The sequence below is a fragment of the Lissotriton vulgaris genome, chromosome 6 (genome assembly GCF_964263255.1).
Source record: "Lissotriton vulgaris chromosome 6, aLisVul1.2, whole genome shotgun sequence".
Lineage (NCBI taxonomy): Eukaryota > Metazoa > Chordata > Amphibia > Caudata > Salamandridae > Lissotriton > Lissotriton vulgaris.
Genome location: NC_141694.1, coordinates 399,063,427 through 399,075,712, shown reverse-complemented (window position 1 = coordinate 399,075,712; position 12,286 = coordinate 399,063,427). Strand labels below are relative to the sequence as shown.

The following is a 12,286-nucleotide window of genomic DNA, read 5'->3' as shown; positions in this document are numbered from 1 at the left end:
GATGCCCTTGCGACCTATTTTATATAGGCAGTACGATCAAAAAAGCAAAAATGCGCATCCTAGAGCATATGCGGGCAATAACTAAGAATGATAGGCAATACCCGGTTGCTCGACACTTTTTTGAAAAACACAACCAAAATCCCAATCTGCTTAAATTCTGTGTGCTAGACACAATACCCCTGAGGGAAAGAGGAGGGAATCGCACACTTGAATTAAGAAAACTTGAGTCAAAGACAATTATAAAGTACAACACCGTGATTTCTTATGGTCTGAATGTGGATAATGAGATTTCTATACACCTGAGATGAATCATGTTCTGTAACCTTACCTCGTTCTTACTGCATATCTTTGTTTGATTTTAAAGTTTGAAACTTTGTATGTTTTGGACACCATGGGTTCAAACTAGTTTTAAAGTCAGTTTTCCATTTGTTTCTTTGCAGACAAAAGACGTAATTTCCAAAGATGATTTGCCCTGAACGGTGTATTAGCTCACTTGAGCTACATTACTAAGAGACTATTTTGAAAACCACAGCAGATTTAATGTCGAAATGTATTATTTGTATGTTATAATTTTTCTTTCATGTGCTATCAACAACAGTATTACACCAGCCCACTTGGGCGAGACATGTTTGAAGAATCATAGCTAATGAATAGCTACAATGTATTAATGGGCAACAAGGGAAACTAAGTATGTTTACTCTGCTTGACACTAAAAACGGAAGTATTTTTACTATGTTTATTAAGTTTGAACCCTGCACCTTTAAATGTGTGTATTGCACTTTATTGAATCACCCTTGACAAAGCAGTGAGGTAACTGCGCAACGCGTCGGGTCTACCCGAAAGCCTAAAATAAAAACCGTTCATGAAATGTGGCCACAGCACCAGTGGATTTATTTATTTTCCTAAACTGGGTTACGTTGGAATATATATACATATATATATATTACCTACTGGCAGTAGCCAGTAGGTAGTTACAGTTAGGACCTAGTTACCATAGGAAATCCGCAACATTCTATTGGGAATAACTTTGGCACCTGTTGAGGAATGAATGTGAAATTTTTCAAAATTTAGGCCAGCTCATCTCCGCTCCTTCCCTGGAAGTTTCGGTGGGATTCGTCATGTGGGGGCCGAGAAAAAAGGGGTCTCCCAAAACGTGTTTTCGCCATGTTATTTTCCATAGGACGTTTAGACACGGCTACAGCCCGAACTGCTGAACCGAATTATAGCAAACTTGTAACTGGTATGCAGAAGTGCCTTTTCTATATTTGGTGAAAATTGCTCCAGTGGTTTTTATGAAAAGTAAGTTCAAAGACACATATATATCTATATGCGCGCTTCGAGAGCTTACCGGAACGCGTACCGGGGAGCGCACCCGGCGTGCCATGGAAGTGCGCAAGCGGAAAGCTGATTGGCTCTCGGGTGTCTGTCAACATTCCAAACAGTCCGGAGAGTCCGCCATCTTGTGTCTTTGTAGAATCGAGACACAAGAGGTGAAAAAATAAGGGGGAAATGATTAGAAGGGGGCAGGGTAGGCACCCCCTGATCCCCTAGGTTTTCTGAGGGGGGCCTAGAAGGACCACGAAGGGCAAAAAAACTTTTTTCTTTTTAAAAAAAAAAATTTGTGGAGTGTTCTCCGGGTGCGCGTACAGGTACGCATACCACGGGGAAAAACAGAGAAAAAAAAATTAGTTTAAATAATGAATTTAGAGTGTTTAGAGGTAGGGTAGCTTTGAAAAGAGCTGTTGTTTTATCTGGGTGAATTAAGTACCTACAAGTAGTATTTTTTTAAAAATAAACATTTTTAACAATTTTTAATTACTAAATATAAATTTATTGTTCTGAATTTTCGTAATGTGAAAGAACTTCTAACATTAATTCGCCAGAAATTTCGTCATTGGTAGTCTCCAAAGAAGAATCCTGGAACTCAATGAACTCCAAATATTCAATTAATTTTGAATCCAAAGATTCATCGTAAAAATCCCCCATGCCTCTCCTTCTTCAATAAGGTCTTCATTATGTGTATTCACATTAACTGGATCATTCAAATTGTCTAAATTAGTTGCAGAAATTTCAAAAACAATGTCAACTGACTCCTCATTAAGATCCATCATTGCTGTTAGGGTACTATAAGAAAAGAGAGAGAGAAAGACAGTAAGAAGTTTTTATATTAAAAAACATTCTTCTTATTAACTTAACATGTACAACATAGTACCCCTTACAAATTAACAACTAACCTTTTAGAATGCTGTTGAAAATTCTCACACCAGAAACTGCAAACCAAAAACTCCTCACAAATCTACCTCAGACACTGCAATCACAAAATGGCCGTCATTCCCTCTCATTCTTCACACTTATACCCGTCCCTAACCAATCAAATTTCTTCACACACAAATACTAAACCAAACTAACATTTTAATTGGTTATCAGATCAACACTTTCAAACTCACATAATCTTCAACCTACCCAAAAGGGGCAGGGTAGAGACCCCCTGGTCCCCTAGGTACTTGATTTTCGGAAATGTGTTTAGAGTCAAAATACGGTTTATAAAAATAAAAAATACTACTTTTATGAGTATGCTACTTAATGTCTTGCATTATTATTCACTTTAAATACATAATTATATATTTTTTCGCAAGCGGGAATAGCGCTCTTGCTACGTGTATGGGTGCGTTTACGGGTGCGCGTACCCTGAGCACTCCGGGGTAAAAAGATTTTTCAAAAACCACAGATAAAATACATTGAAAAATTAATGTTAGAAAAATAAACATTTTTTAATAATTTTATTAAAATTATAATAATTAATAGCTATAAAATATAGCTATTAAAAAACATAATAATTCACTTTAAAAACCGTAGGTTAAAAACTCATTATAGTTAGGAATTAGCTTTTAAAAAACCTTTGAAATTCATGGAAAAAACCATAGGTTTAACACTCGTTATAGTTAGGAATTAGCATTTAAAAAACCTTTGAAATTTACTGAAAAAAAACATAGGTTTCACACCAGTTAAAGTTAGCTGAACATTTTACTCCTACAAAACCATTGAAATTCCCACGTTATAGTTCGGTGGACTCACTATAACTCGCGCGCCCGCAGTCCACTGCTGATGATGTCACATATTACATCATTCATGACATGGTCATGTAATATCCTGCCAGTGAACAAGAAAACAGGAGTGTTTGAAACGCGTTGGGCTCGTACTTTGCATAATGGGGATACTGTACCTGCTGCTGAGCTGCCTTCCATCAACTAAAGGTGTTTAACTACCCGCTATATGGTGTCTCCTCATTAAGCCAAATTGAGATTGTGGATGTTAAGCGGCCTATCTCAGGTCGCGGAGTCGCCCTTCCGTGAACAATGCGGATCAAGTGTTTGAAGTGTCAATCACTGTGGAGCGGGAGGGCCATGTTGTTGGATTTTCTACTTCCAGCTCGGCGTGATGTGCAGCGCCTGCCAAACCCACTGGGGGAATACACATATATTTCCTTCCACCCCTTCGCGGTGAGAACGTTTAACTTTATGGAACACACAGACCCTGGTAGGCAGATGATTGCTTTCAGTAGCGGCTCCTTGAGGGAGTGCTGTGGGGCGGTGAGACCTGGGCAGGGCAGGGTGGGCGGTAGTAAAGTCCGGCATACGGCCAAACGAAGGTAAGTAAAGAAATAAATAAATAAAACTAATTACATTGTGCACAAATGGCGATGCAGTGCGCGCAATGTAATTCATTTTAGCACTCCCTCAAGGAGGCGCTACTGATTGCTTGCCGTTTGCAAGGCCGTGAAATTTCGAGCCATACCTTCAACATACCAAACACATTATTGGACAAATATCTTCATCAAAGAGATACAATGAAAGTTTCATGCTCATAACATCAGCTGGACATGCGCATGTTTATTGAAACTGTGATAACATTGTTGTATGTTACCTATACCTAATCCAACACTACCTCCCTTGAGTTAGACTTTCATTGCTTAGTCAACCCTAGCAGCAGAGTGAAGGAGCCATGGGAGGCCAATTTTCCGTTAGCAGACTGTATACTATTGGTAGAAGGGAAACGCCAGCATTCTCGCCTTAGATATAGAATGACTGCCACAAAAAATAAAAGGATCAGTGGAAAAATCGGGCAGCATTTCTGTGTTTTATATACTGTCAAGGACAACAATCAAATTGACAAAAGTGTGCTAAAATGAATATAAACATAAATAAACATATTGCAGGGGCTGCTGTGGCCGTTAGCTTGTATGCCAATTAAATAAATAAAAGTTACTCTTTAAAATATAACAGGCACTGGCTGCGCCGGGCGTTACACTAGGGCGTTGATGTCAGGCAGGGGAAGGTCAGGGTGGGGGGATGTAAAATACGGGATAAGGACCATTAGAGGTAAGTATCGGAAAAAAAAGGAATTTCATTGCCCACTCTGTATCACATTTAGCGATGCAGAGTGGGCAACGAAAATCGTTTTTTTTTCTTTCGATACTTACCTCTAATGGTCCTTATCCCGTATTTTACATCCCCCAACCCTGACCCTCCCCTGCCTGACGTAAATGTAAATGTAAATGTAGTATATTTGTAAAGCGCACCACTGCCCCAGCAACGGGGCGTCCCGGCGCTGTATAACGCTGTGGAACCCTTCCTGGCTCTTCCTGTGAGATGCCCCTTCTGGGCACCCCCAAGGTGAAGCCAGGCATCCCAGTGCTGTTGGGGACGTTGTGGAGATTAAGCAAGCTATTGCCCAGAGTTGCAGCGTGGGACCCATGATTAGAGTAGGCGCCGAGGCGAGAGAATTATCGAGTCTGCGGACATTGAGCCCAAGACCCTGCCGCGTCGGGAATTGAACCCTGGTCCCGGGCCTCATCTCTGCTTCAGGGTCTGCTGCTTCTAACCAGTGAGCCACACTTCTCCACACGTCACCGCCCCAGTGTAACGCCCAGCACGACCCGTGCCTGAAATATAATAGCAAACCAACGAATAGCTTAACAGGTCTGACTAGCATCAGGTAGTATTAATTTTACTCATGGGGTGTGTAAGGAGGGGTAGAAACTTTTCTTTCCATTTAGAGAAGCACATAATTGTTGCTGAAGGAATATATACATCTGGACAAATAAGAATGCAGAAAATACAAATATGTGGGAACTTACTGTTGCAGCGATAGAATGCAGTACTCTCACAGACCGAGGAAACACGGATTGAAATTCACGAGACAAGAAATCAAAATTGTTTGTGGTAATGTTTATAAAAAAAAATCATAAAAAACAAGCTGTTATTGTTGCATCTAATTCTGGCTGCAACTTGCTGTTTTAGGAAAAGGTTTAGTGTGCTCACTGTTTCCTTATTTTTCGAATGTTAATACCTTAAATTTGTATTGTCTATGTAAATATTTGTCTTACTTTATTATCACCCATGTGCACACCATATCTAAGCCTTCCCTATTACAGATGTGGTGGCCTTGCTACATTCCCACTGATTAAATCTTGAATTGCTGTGAGCAATTAAACATTCAATAAAAGCTGTTTGCACTTAATTATGTTTTCCAAATATTTCAAGATCCCTCGGTCTCTGGTCCCGCATTTAATTCTTGTTATTTTTGTCATGTATTTCTTAAGGCTACAAATAGACACTGTTCTTCCATTAATACTGGTTTCTTCACTGATGATACAAACTCAGAGTTCATTTCATAATTCATTTAGCAATTGCTCAGTGCAAGATGACATGTTCAGCAAATGTGACTGATTCTTTACAGTTTTGAACAATGTGCTCACTTGATTAAATCCCACAACAAACCATATAATTAGCTTTAAGGATGAATGTTAAATAGACATTATATCCCAGATGGAATTTGCGTTTTATTAATTGACAATCCAAGAAAAGAAACAAGAAAATATAGAGACAAAATTTAGAATTGCTGGAGTTATATTCATATAAGCTAATTTATTTGCCAGTTGCTCAAAGTACTGTTAGATGCAAGCCATGCAGCTCAAATTAAATGAAACTGAAAAGGATCATCAAATTAAGCAACAGCCTGCAGACAAATTATGTAAGTATTTAATAACTAAGGGCCTGATTTAGGGTTTGGTGGATGGAGGTTAAACTCTTGGTATGGCGGAGTACTTTACTGAGGGTCCTCGCCTGCCAAATATAGAGATGGTACAGGCCCAGGGGATATATCTTTACATTGGCAGGAACAACTGTCATGTTGGTTCCTGTCAATGTATTAGAAGTGCTACAAATTGCTTGGTCAATATGAAGGTACCATCGGTCAAACTTTTACCATGCTTTTGTATTTTCCTAAACAACATCCAAAAGCAGGATTTTCTTTTTAAAAATAAAAGACCTAATGACCCACAAACCATTTAATTGCCTCCCATGGTTGAGTGCTGTTAGAAATGCTATTCCTTGTTGACTGAGGTATGCACCAAGAACAAACAGGAATTATCAGTCTAGTTAGGGTAAGCTAGATACACACTAAAATTAACCTGGGCTCGCCCTCTGGTAGCTTGGCACAGAGCAGCTAGGCTTATCTAAAGAGGCAATGTGTAATATATTTGTGCAATACACACAAATTAAAACATTTAATACACCACAAAATACTCCACACACATTTATACAAATAGAGAATATTTATCTGAGTAAAAAAAGGTAAAAATAACAAAAATTCAATCAGTTAAAGTTGAGATATTTATTTTATTTAAAGATTTTTATATAGCGCTGGCTAGACTCGAAGGGATCAGAGTGCTTTACATGAGAATCAACAATGTAACAGAAAAAGATCAACAATTACACAATGCATCAAAATAGGAAATGCAATTAGGAGAGGAGAGAGAAAAGTAGTGGAGGGGTAGGGGAGGTGAGAAAGGGAGTTTAAGGGAAGAGAAAACAAGGAGAGATGAAAGGAACTCTGTCTCAAGATCGACTGGGTAGGTGACGACCAAGGAGAGAATCCACGGTCCATCTCCCCTATAGCTAAACCAGGTAGCTCCATCGGGCATCAGACAAAATAGCTAGATCTCAATTGACAAGGGAAAATTCACAGATAAACAGGGTGGGGACTAAGGGCGAGGACAGGTGAGGGCAAAGGTCAGTAGCAGGAAATTGGAGAAGAGTAGTGCGGAGAGGGGTAGGGGGGAGGAGGGAGATAAGGTCAGGAGAGAAGGGAAGAGACAACAAGGAGAGACGAAAGGAAGTCTGTCTAAAGACCAAATGGGTAGGTGACGACCAAGGAGGTAATCCACGGTCCACCTCCCCCATAGCTAAACCAGGTAGCTCCATCGGGCATCAGACAAAATAGTTCAGTCTCAATACATTGAGAGAGGAGAGAAGGAGAGACATAAATAGAGGGAGGATGCGGAAGAGACGACAGGAGAGACCAAAGGAAGTCTGTCTAAAGACTGACTGGGTAGGTGACGTTCAAGAAGGGAATCCCCAGCCTGTCTCCCCTATAGCTAAACCAGGTAGCTCCATTGAGCATCAGACAAAATAGCTAGATCTCAATTGACAAGGGAAAATTCACAGATAAACAGGGTGGAGACTAAGGGCCAGCACAGGTGAGGGCAAAGGTCAGTAGCGGGAAAGGGAGAAGAGTAGAGTGGAGAGGGGTAGGGGGGAGGAGGGAGATAAGGTCAGGAGAGAAGCAGGAGGGTTTGGTGCGGCCATCATTTTAGGCAGGTACAGGCATTATTTCAGGACCAATCACTGTGTGGAGTAACAAATACATCCTGTTCTAAAAGCTTTTTGAAAAGTACATTTTCCCGAGTTATTCAATTCAATTGCTTTCTAGAAAGTGCCAATATGAGACAGGTGTAGCGGTAAAACAGGTGTGCACGCAATCATTAAATAGGATATACGGTTGCCGGGAGATACAAGGAAAAGACAGAGATAACCGCGTGTTACCATCAGAAACTGAAATTAGCAGCACAACTGCGTTGCAAGCATAAATGCACCTCATTCTGAGAGACATCCTAGGAAGCGTAAACATGCGCTTAAAGAATTTACAGAGCCTTTCGGTTTCACGTTGAAAATACAATACAAACCATGGCGCGGTACATACAGGATAAATTTGTTTATTAAAAAATAATAATAAAAAAAGTGAGTTTGGTTAAAAGCCATATGAACACAATCATTCTCCAATGAGTAAACTCCTCGGTGATTTGGGCGGACATGCTCGACGCGTTGATAATGTTCAAAGGAGGACAGGCACCATGAGGAGATTTACAGTCGGTTGGGGTGGCATGGGGGCTTTTTTCCAGATGGTCGGTTCACCAGTATCCATCCAAGGCACATGAAACCTCCTACGGCTTTCTCCAGCTCTCCACCACCACGAGTGACGTCGCACAGGTCCACACTGCTCCCACCGCTCCGGCGACTGTAGGCCTCCTCGGGTTTGTCAGTGGGTGGCCCGCAGGGTTGGAGTATCTTCTCCATAAGGTTGAAATGTATGGGAGCTTTGCGCTCATTCTGGGCCACAACGAAGTAATTGAGCAAGTCGAAGTGACCCATGTAGGAGCAGTACGAGTCCCAGCGCTGTCTCACTAGCCACTCCTACTTGGTAGTGTCGGTGTAACCAGTGTCAGTGTACTTGGACTGCAGAGGCTCTAGCTGGCTGTGGATGGTGTAGCGGTCAGTCATGGCGATGAAAGAGGCTGAGAAACGATCAGCAACAAGAATAACCAAACACACTTTCAACCAGAAATGAAGTAATGCATTTTTAAAGATTATTTGCAAAAACAGTTCGGTCACAGGCAGTCAAAAGGTTACTTGAGGTCATGAGAGACCAGTGCAAATTCAAGGTTAGGATGGACCACAATGAAGGCCAGGCTGGCTATAGGACCCATGCAGGGCCAACTGATAAAGTACCTTGAATGGAGAAAAGCGTTGACTCTGAGAGCATGATGCATCCATCTTTTCCACGTAGTCGGATCGCTGCATCGTTGATGAGCTTTGCTGAGGTGAAGGCAATGCGTCTTCATTGAGGTGCGCAGAGCATGTTGCTGCGTCCTCGCAGGTTGTAGAACCAGTGTCTATGTAGGTGTCAAAGGACGATTGTCGATTTGGTAGCAAAGAAGCTGTGGACCCCACTTCTGAGGCCAAGAACTTGCAGAGGGCACCTCAGGCAAGAATAGGACTGACAGAAGGCAGAGTCCAGTAGTCCCAGCAGAAATGCAGGAAGTATTTTGTGTCCCTGAGACTTCAGAATACAGGAGCAAGCCAGCAAGCCCATGGAGAATATTTGGATGGAAGGGAGAGTCCAGCTCTCCTTCAGCTGAGGCAGGTAACTTCATGCAGCAGGGAAGCAAGCCGAAAAAACTGTCCTGTTGAGTCCATTAAGCAGCGCAGCAGTCCTTTTGACAGAGGTTCATTTCAAGAAGTTGAAGAAGTGTCTGATTACAGGGGGTAAGCAGGGCCAGACTGGCCATAGCGGGCACCGGGCATTCTCCCAGTGTGCCGCACGGGTGGGGGCTGGGTTTGGGCCCCTGGGGGGCGTTTTTGTTACAGGGCCGTTTTTGCGGCCCTGTAACAAAATCGGCCAAAAACCGGCCCTTGAAATGAGTTCGGGCGCACCCCAAACCCCCGGGTGGGGGGAGGGGGCCCGGCTGAGCACTTTGTCAGGGCCGGTTTTGGTTCCCAGTCCGGCCCTGGGGGTCAGAGAAGCAGTACTTATACACAAAATTACCGTTGATGTAGGGAGTGACTTCAAAGGAACTCTCTGAAGTGAAAAAGGATCCCTTTCATCCCAGTCCTATCTTCCAGTCTACCAGTGGGGGGGGGGAGAGGTAGATCAGTGCTTTGTGGGTGGAAAGGACACTACCAATGGAAGTGTAAGTTTCAGCCCCTCCGGTTCCTACTTACCCAGGAAGACTCATCAGAATGTAGATGACTGCACAGGATGCAGATGAGACTCAACATCTTGTGCTTGTGGCTGTCTAGAGGGATAGCAGAAAGTACAGCTGTCACTTAACGCAGACATGTAATGGAGACAGGCTGTCAGGCACAAAGAGTAGTAAGTATGGAGAAATGCCCACATTCAAAAGGTTACATTTCTAAAAATTAGTGTTTAATCCAACTTCACCAGCAAGGTGCATTCCAAATGAATTCAACATGAAAAAGCAACTCATTTCTGATCAGGAATTACAGCTTAAAAGTGTAACAAGGCATTCCCAATAGTGTCCTCTGAAAGAAGCAGGCTTCACAGTAGGTAAACATGAAATAGGGTGTTTGTTGCTACTACGACATGTAAAACATGTAAGTGCATTTCCTACCTTTTTCTTACATGGCACCCTCCCCTTAGGGTTATGTAGGGCATTCCTAAGAGATGACTCATATATAATAAAAGGTTTGGCATGTACAGTTTTCAAAGCCAAGTTGAAGTGGCAGTAAACTGCACACACAGGCACTGAAGAGGCAGGCTTGAGACCAGTTTGAAAGGCTGCTTCTGTGGTTGGCACACTTAGTGCGGCAGCCGCCTAGTAGCATTTGATGTACAGGCTCTAGGTATATGCTATACCAGTTTACACATCACTTACGAGTACAACAAATATGCCAATCAGATTTACACCAACTTTATCATGTTTAGGGGGGAACTAGTTAGCAGTGTAAAATGCTCAAAGTCCTAAGGCCAACAGACAGAATCAGCAGAAATGAGATGCAAAGGTGAATGGTTTGTGGAAAAACCACCCTAAGGATGACAGGTCTAACACTTGGTCATTTTGCAGCTTTTGTGGACCCTTACACCAGGTTTTACCCTGCAATGACGGATAGAGAAAATGGCCATTCAACTGCCTGCTTTTAATTGGATGGACAGTTTAATGGCCAAACCTTGGATGACTCAATGTACCAAGTGCCATCAGAGGATTTGGTAAGTGACAGGCAGTGAGTAGTCCATTTGTAAACCAGGTGGCTGGAAATTCCGTTTGGTGGAGAGCGTACAAAGTAGCCATTGCAATAGAGTACCTTTTCAGTCAAATTTTAAATCAACTCAACACTGTTTGCAGTTTTGTTCAGTGCCCATTAGAACAACATACTCATTTTAGGCTTTAATTATGAGTGGCTCAGCATCTTCCATCATTTTCACGCCATGAAATACCCTATTAAATTGAAACAACATTTTGGGGAATAACATGCAGGAATTGATATTTCTATGTCAATTTCTGTATGCTTTCCTCCAGTATTTCATACAGATATTTTGGTGGCTAAACACATCCACCGATTAGAAACCTTTACTGCCCTTGTTCAGTCAAGATTTCTACCTTCAGGCTCTTTTTGGGAGCTCAGAATCGTCCAGCAGGATGAGCCCGGTAGCTGTGTGTGAAAGTGCACATCAAGTTGATATAAAGTGGCAGAAAAATGCATTCTGTTGGCTAAATGCTGATGTTTGCTTGGCAACAGATTGTGCATTTTCGATTATAGAAAAAACATCTGCTTAGTCAAACCATAGGCTTTTTTTTAAAAACATGATGTTTCACAATAATACAATCACAACAAAATTATGTCCATGATTATGTCACAGTAATTACCATTATACTATTGTTGTTTCAACTATAACAAAATAAATGGATGCTCTAGTTTGTGATGCAGTTCTCATAGCTATTGTTTGAAGGTAAATTAACTTCAAGTTCGAGGTCATTCCACTTGCAGAATGCATGCAATTCAATTGATTCTAATTAACCATACCCCCAAACAAAATATAGTCGGGCAGGTGTTAGCCAGGGCCACTTGGTGAGCACTGAACATTGTAAACATTATCATAACTATCACCTTTGAATCTAGCTTTAAAAGTGCATAATGCCAGGACTACAGCAGATATAATGGAGATCTATGACGCAGAATATGCTATTCATATGGGGCCAGATTTATCAAGGTTTTGTGATGCCCTTGTGCCTTCAAGTTCAATTTTGGCTTTACCACTGGGCTTCATTTACTGGCCTCCAATACCATTGCTCCCTTCTTGGGGAGGACTTTGATAACTGGAAACACAACACCCTCTCCAACTTTCTTTCACCCAAATCACTTTGCTGTTTTAGAAGGTCTGTCAGAAGATGATAGACTGGACAAGATGCCTACATCCAAGCACTCCACTTCCGCCAAATTTCCTCCAGGTCTCATACCCCCTTTACAGGACCCATGGAATGGTGCCAGTATAAAAAATAGATTGGGTAACCCACACGGGCTAGAAACCATCAATGTCATTGATGAGGTCTGTTGTCAAGGGACTTGGTGCCAGGAGGACTTTTCTATTGATGGGATTCATTGATTTTGTTTACTGCATTTACCATCTACTTCAGGTTGAGAAAAGG

At 41.8% G+C, this 12,286-nt stretch overlaps 1 protein-coding gene and 1 pseudogene across 1 annotated transcript in view; one reads left to right on the top strand and one right to left on the bottom strand.

Moving 5' to 3' along the window:
* CSMD1 (CUB and Sushi multiple domains 1) overlaps nt 1-12,286 on the top strand; it is a 3,932,590-nt gene that overhangs the window by 561,430 nt on the left and 3,358,874 nt on the right. The window lies entirely within an intron of this gene.
* Nucleotides 8,205-8,621, bottom strand: LOC147707378 (splicing factor 3B subunit 5-like; annotated as a pseudogene).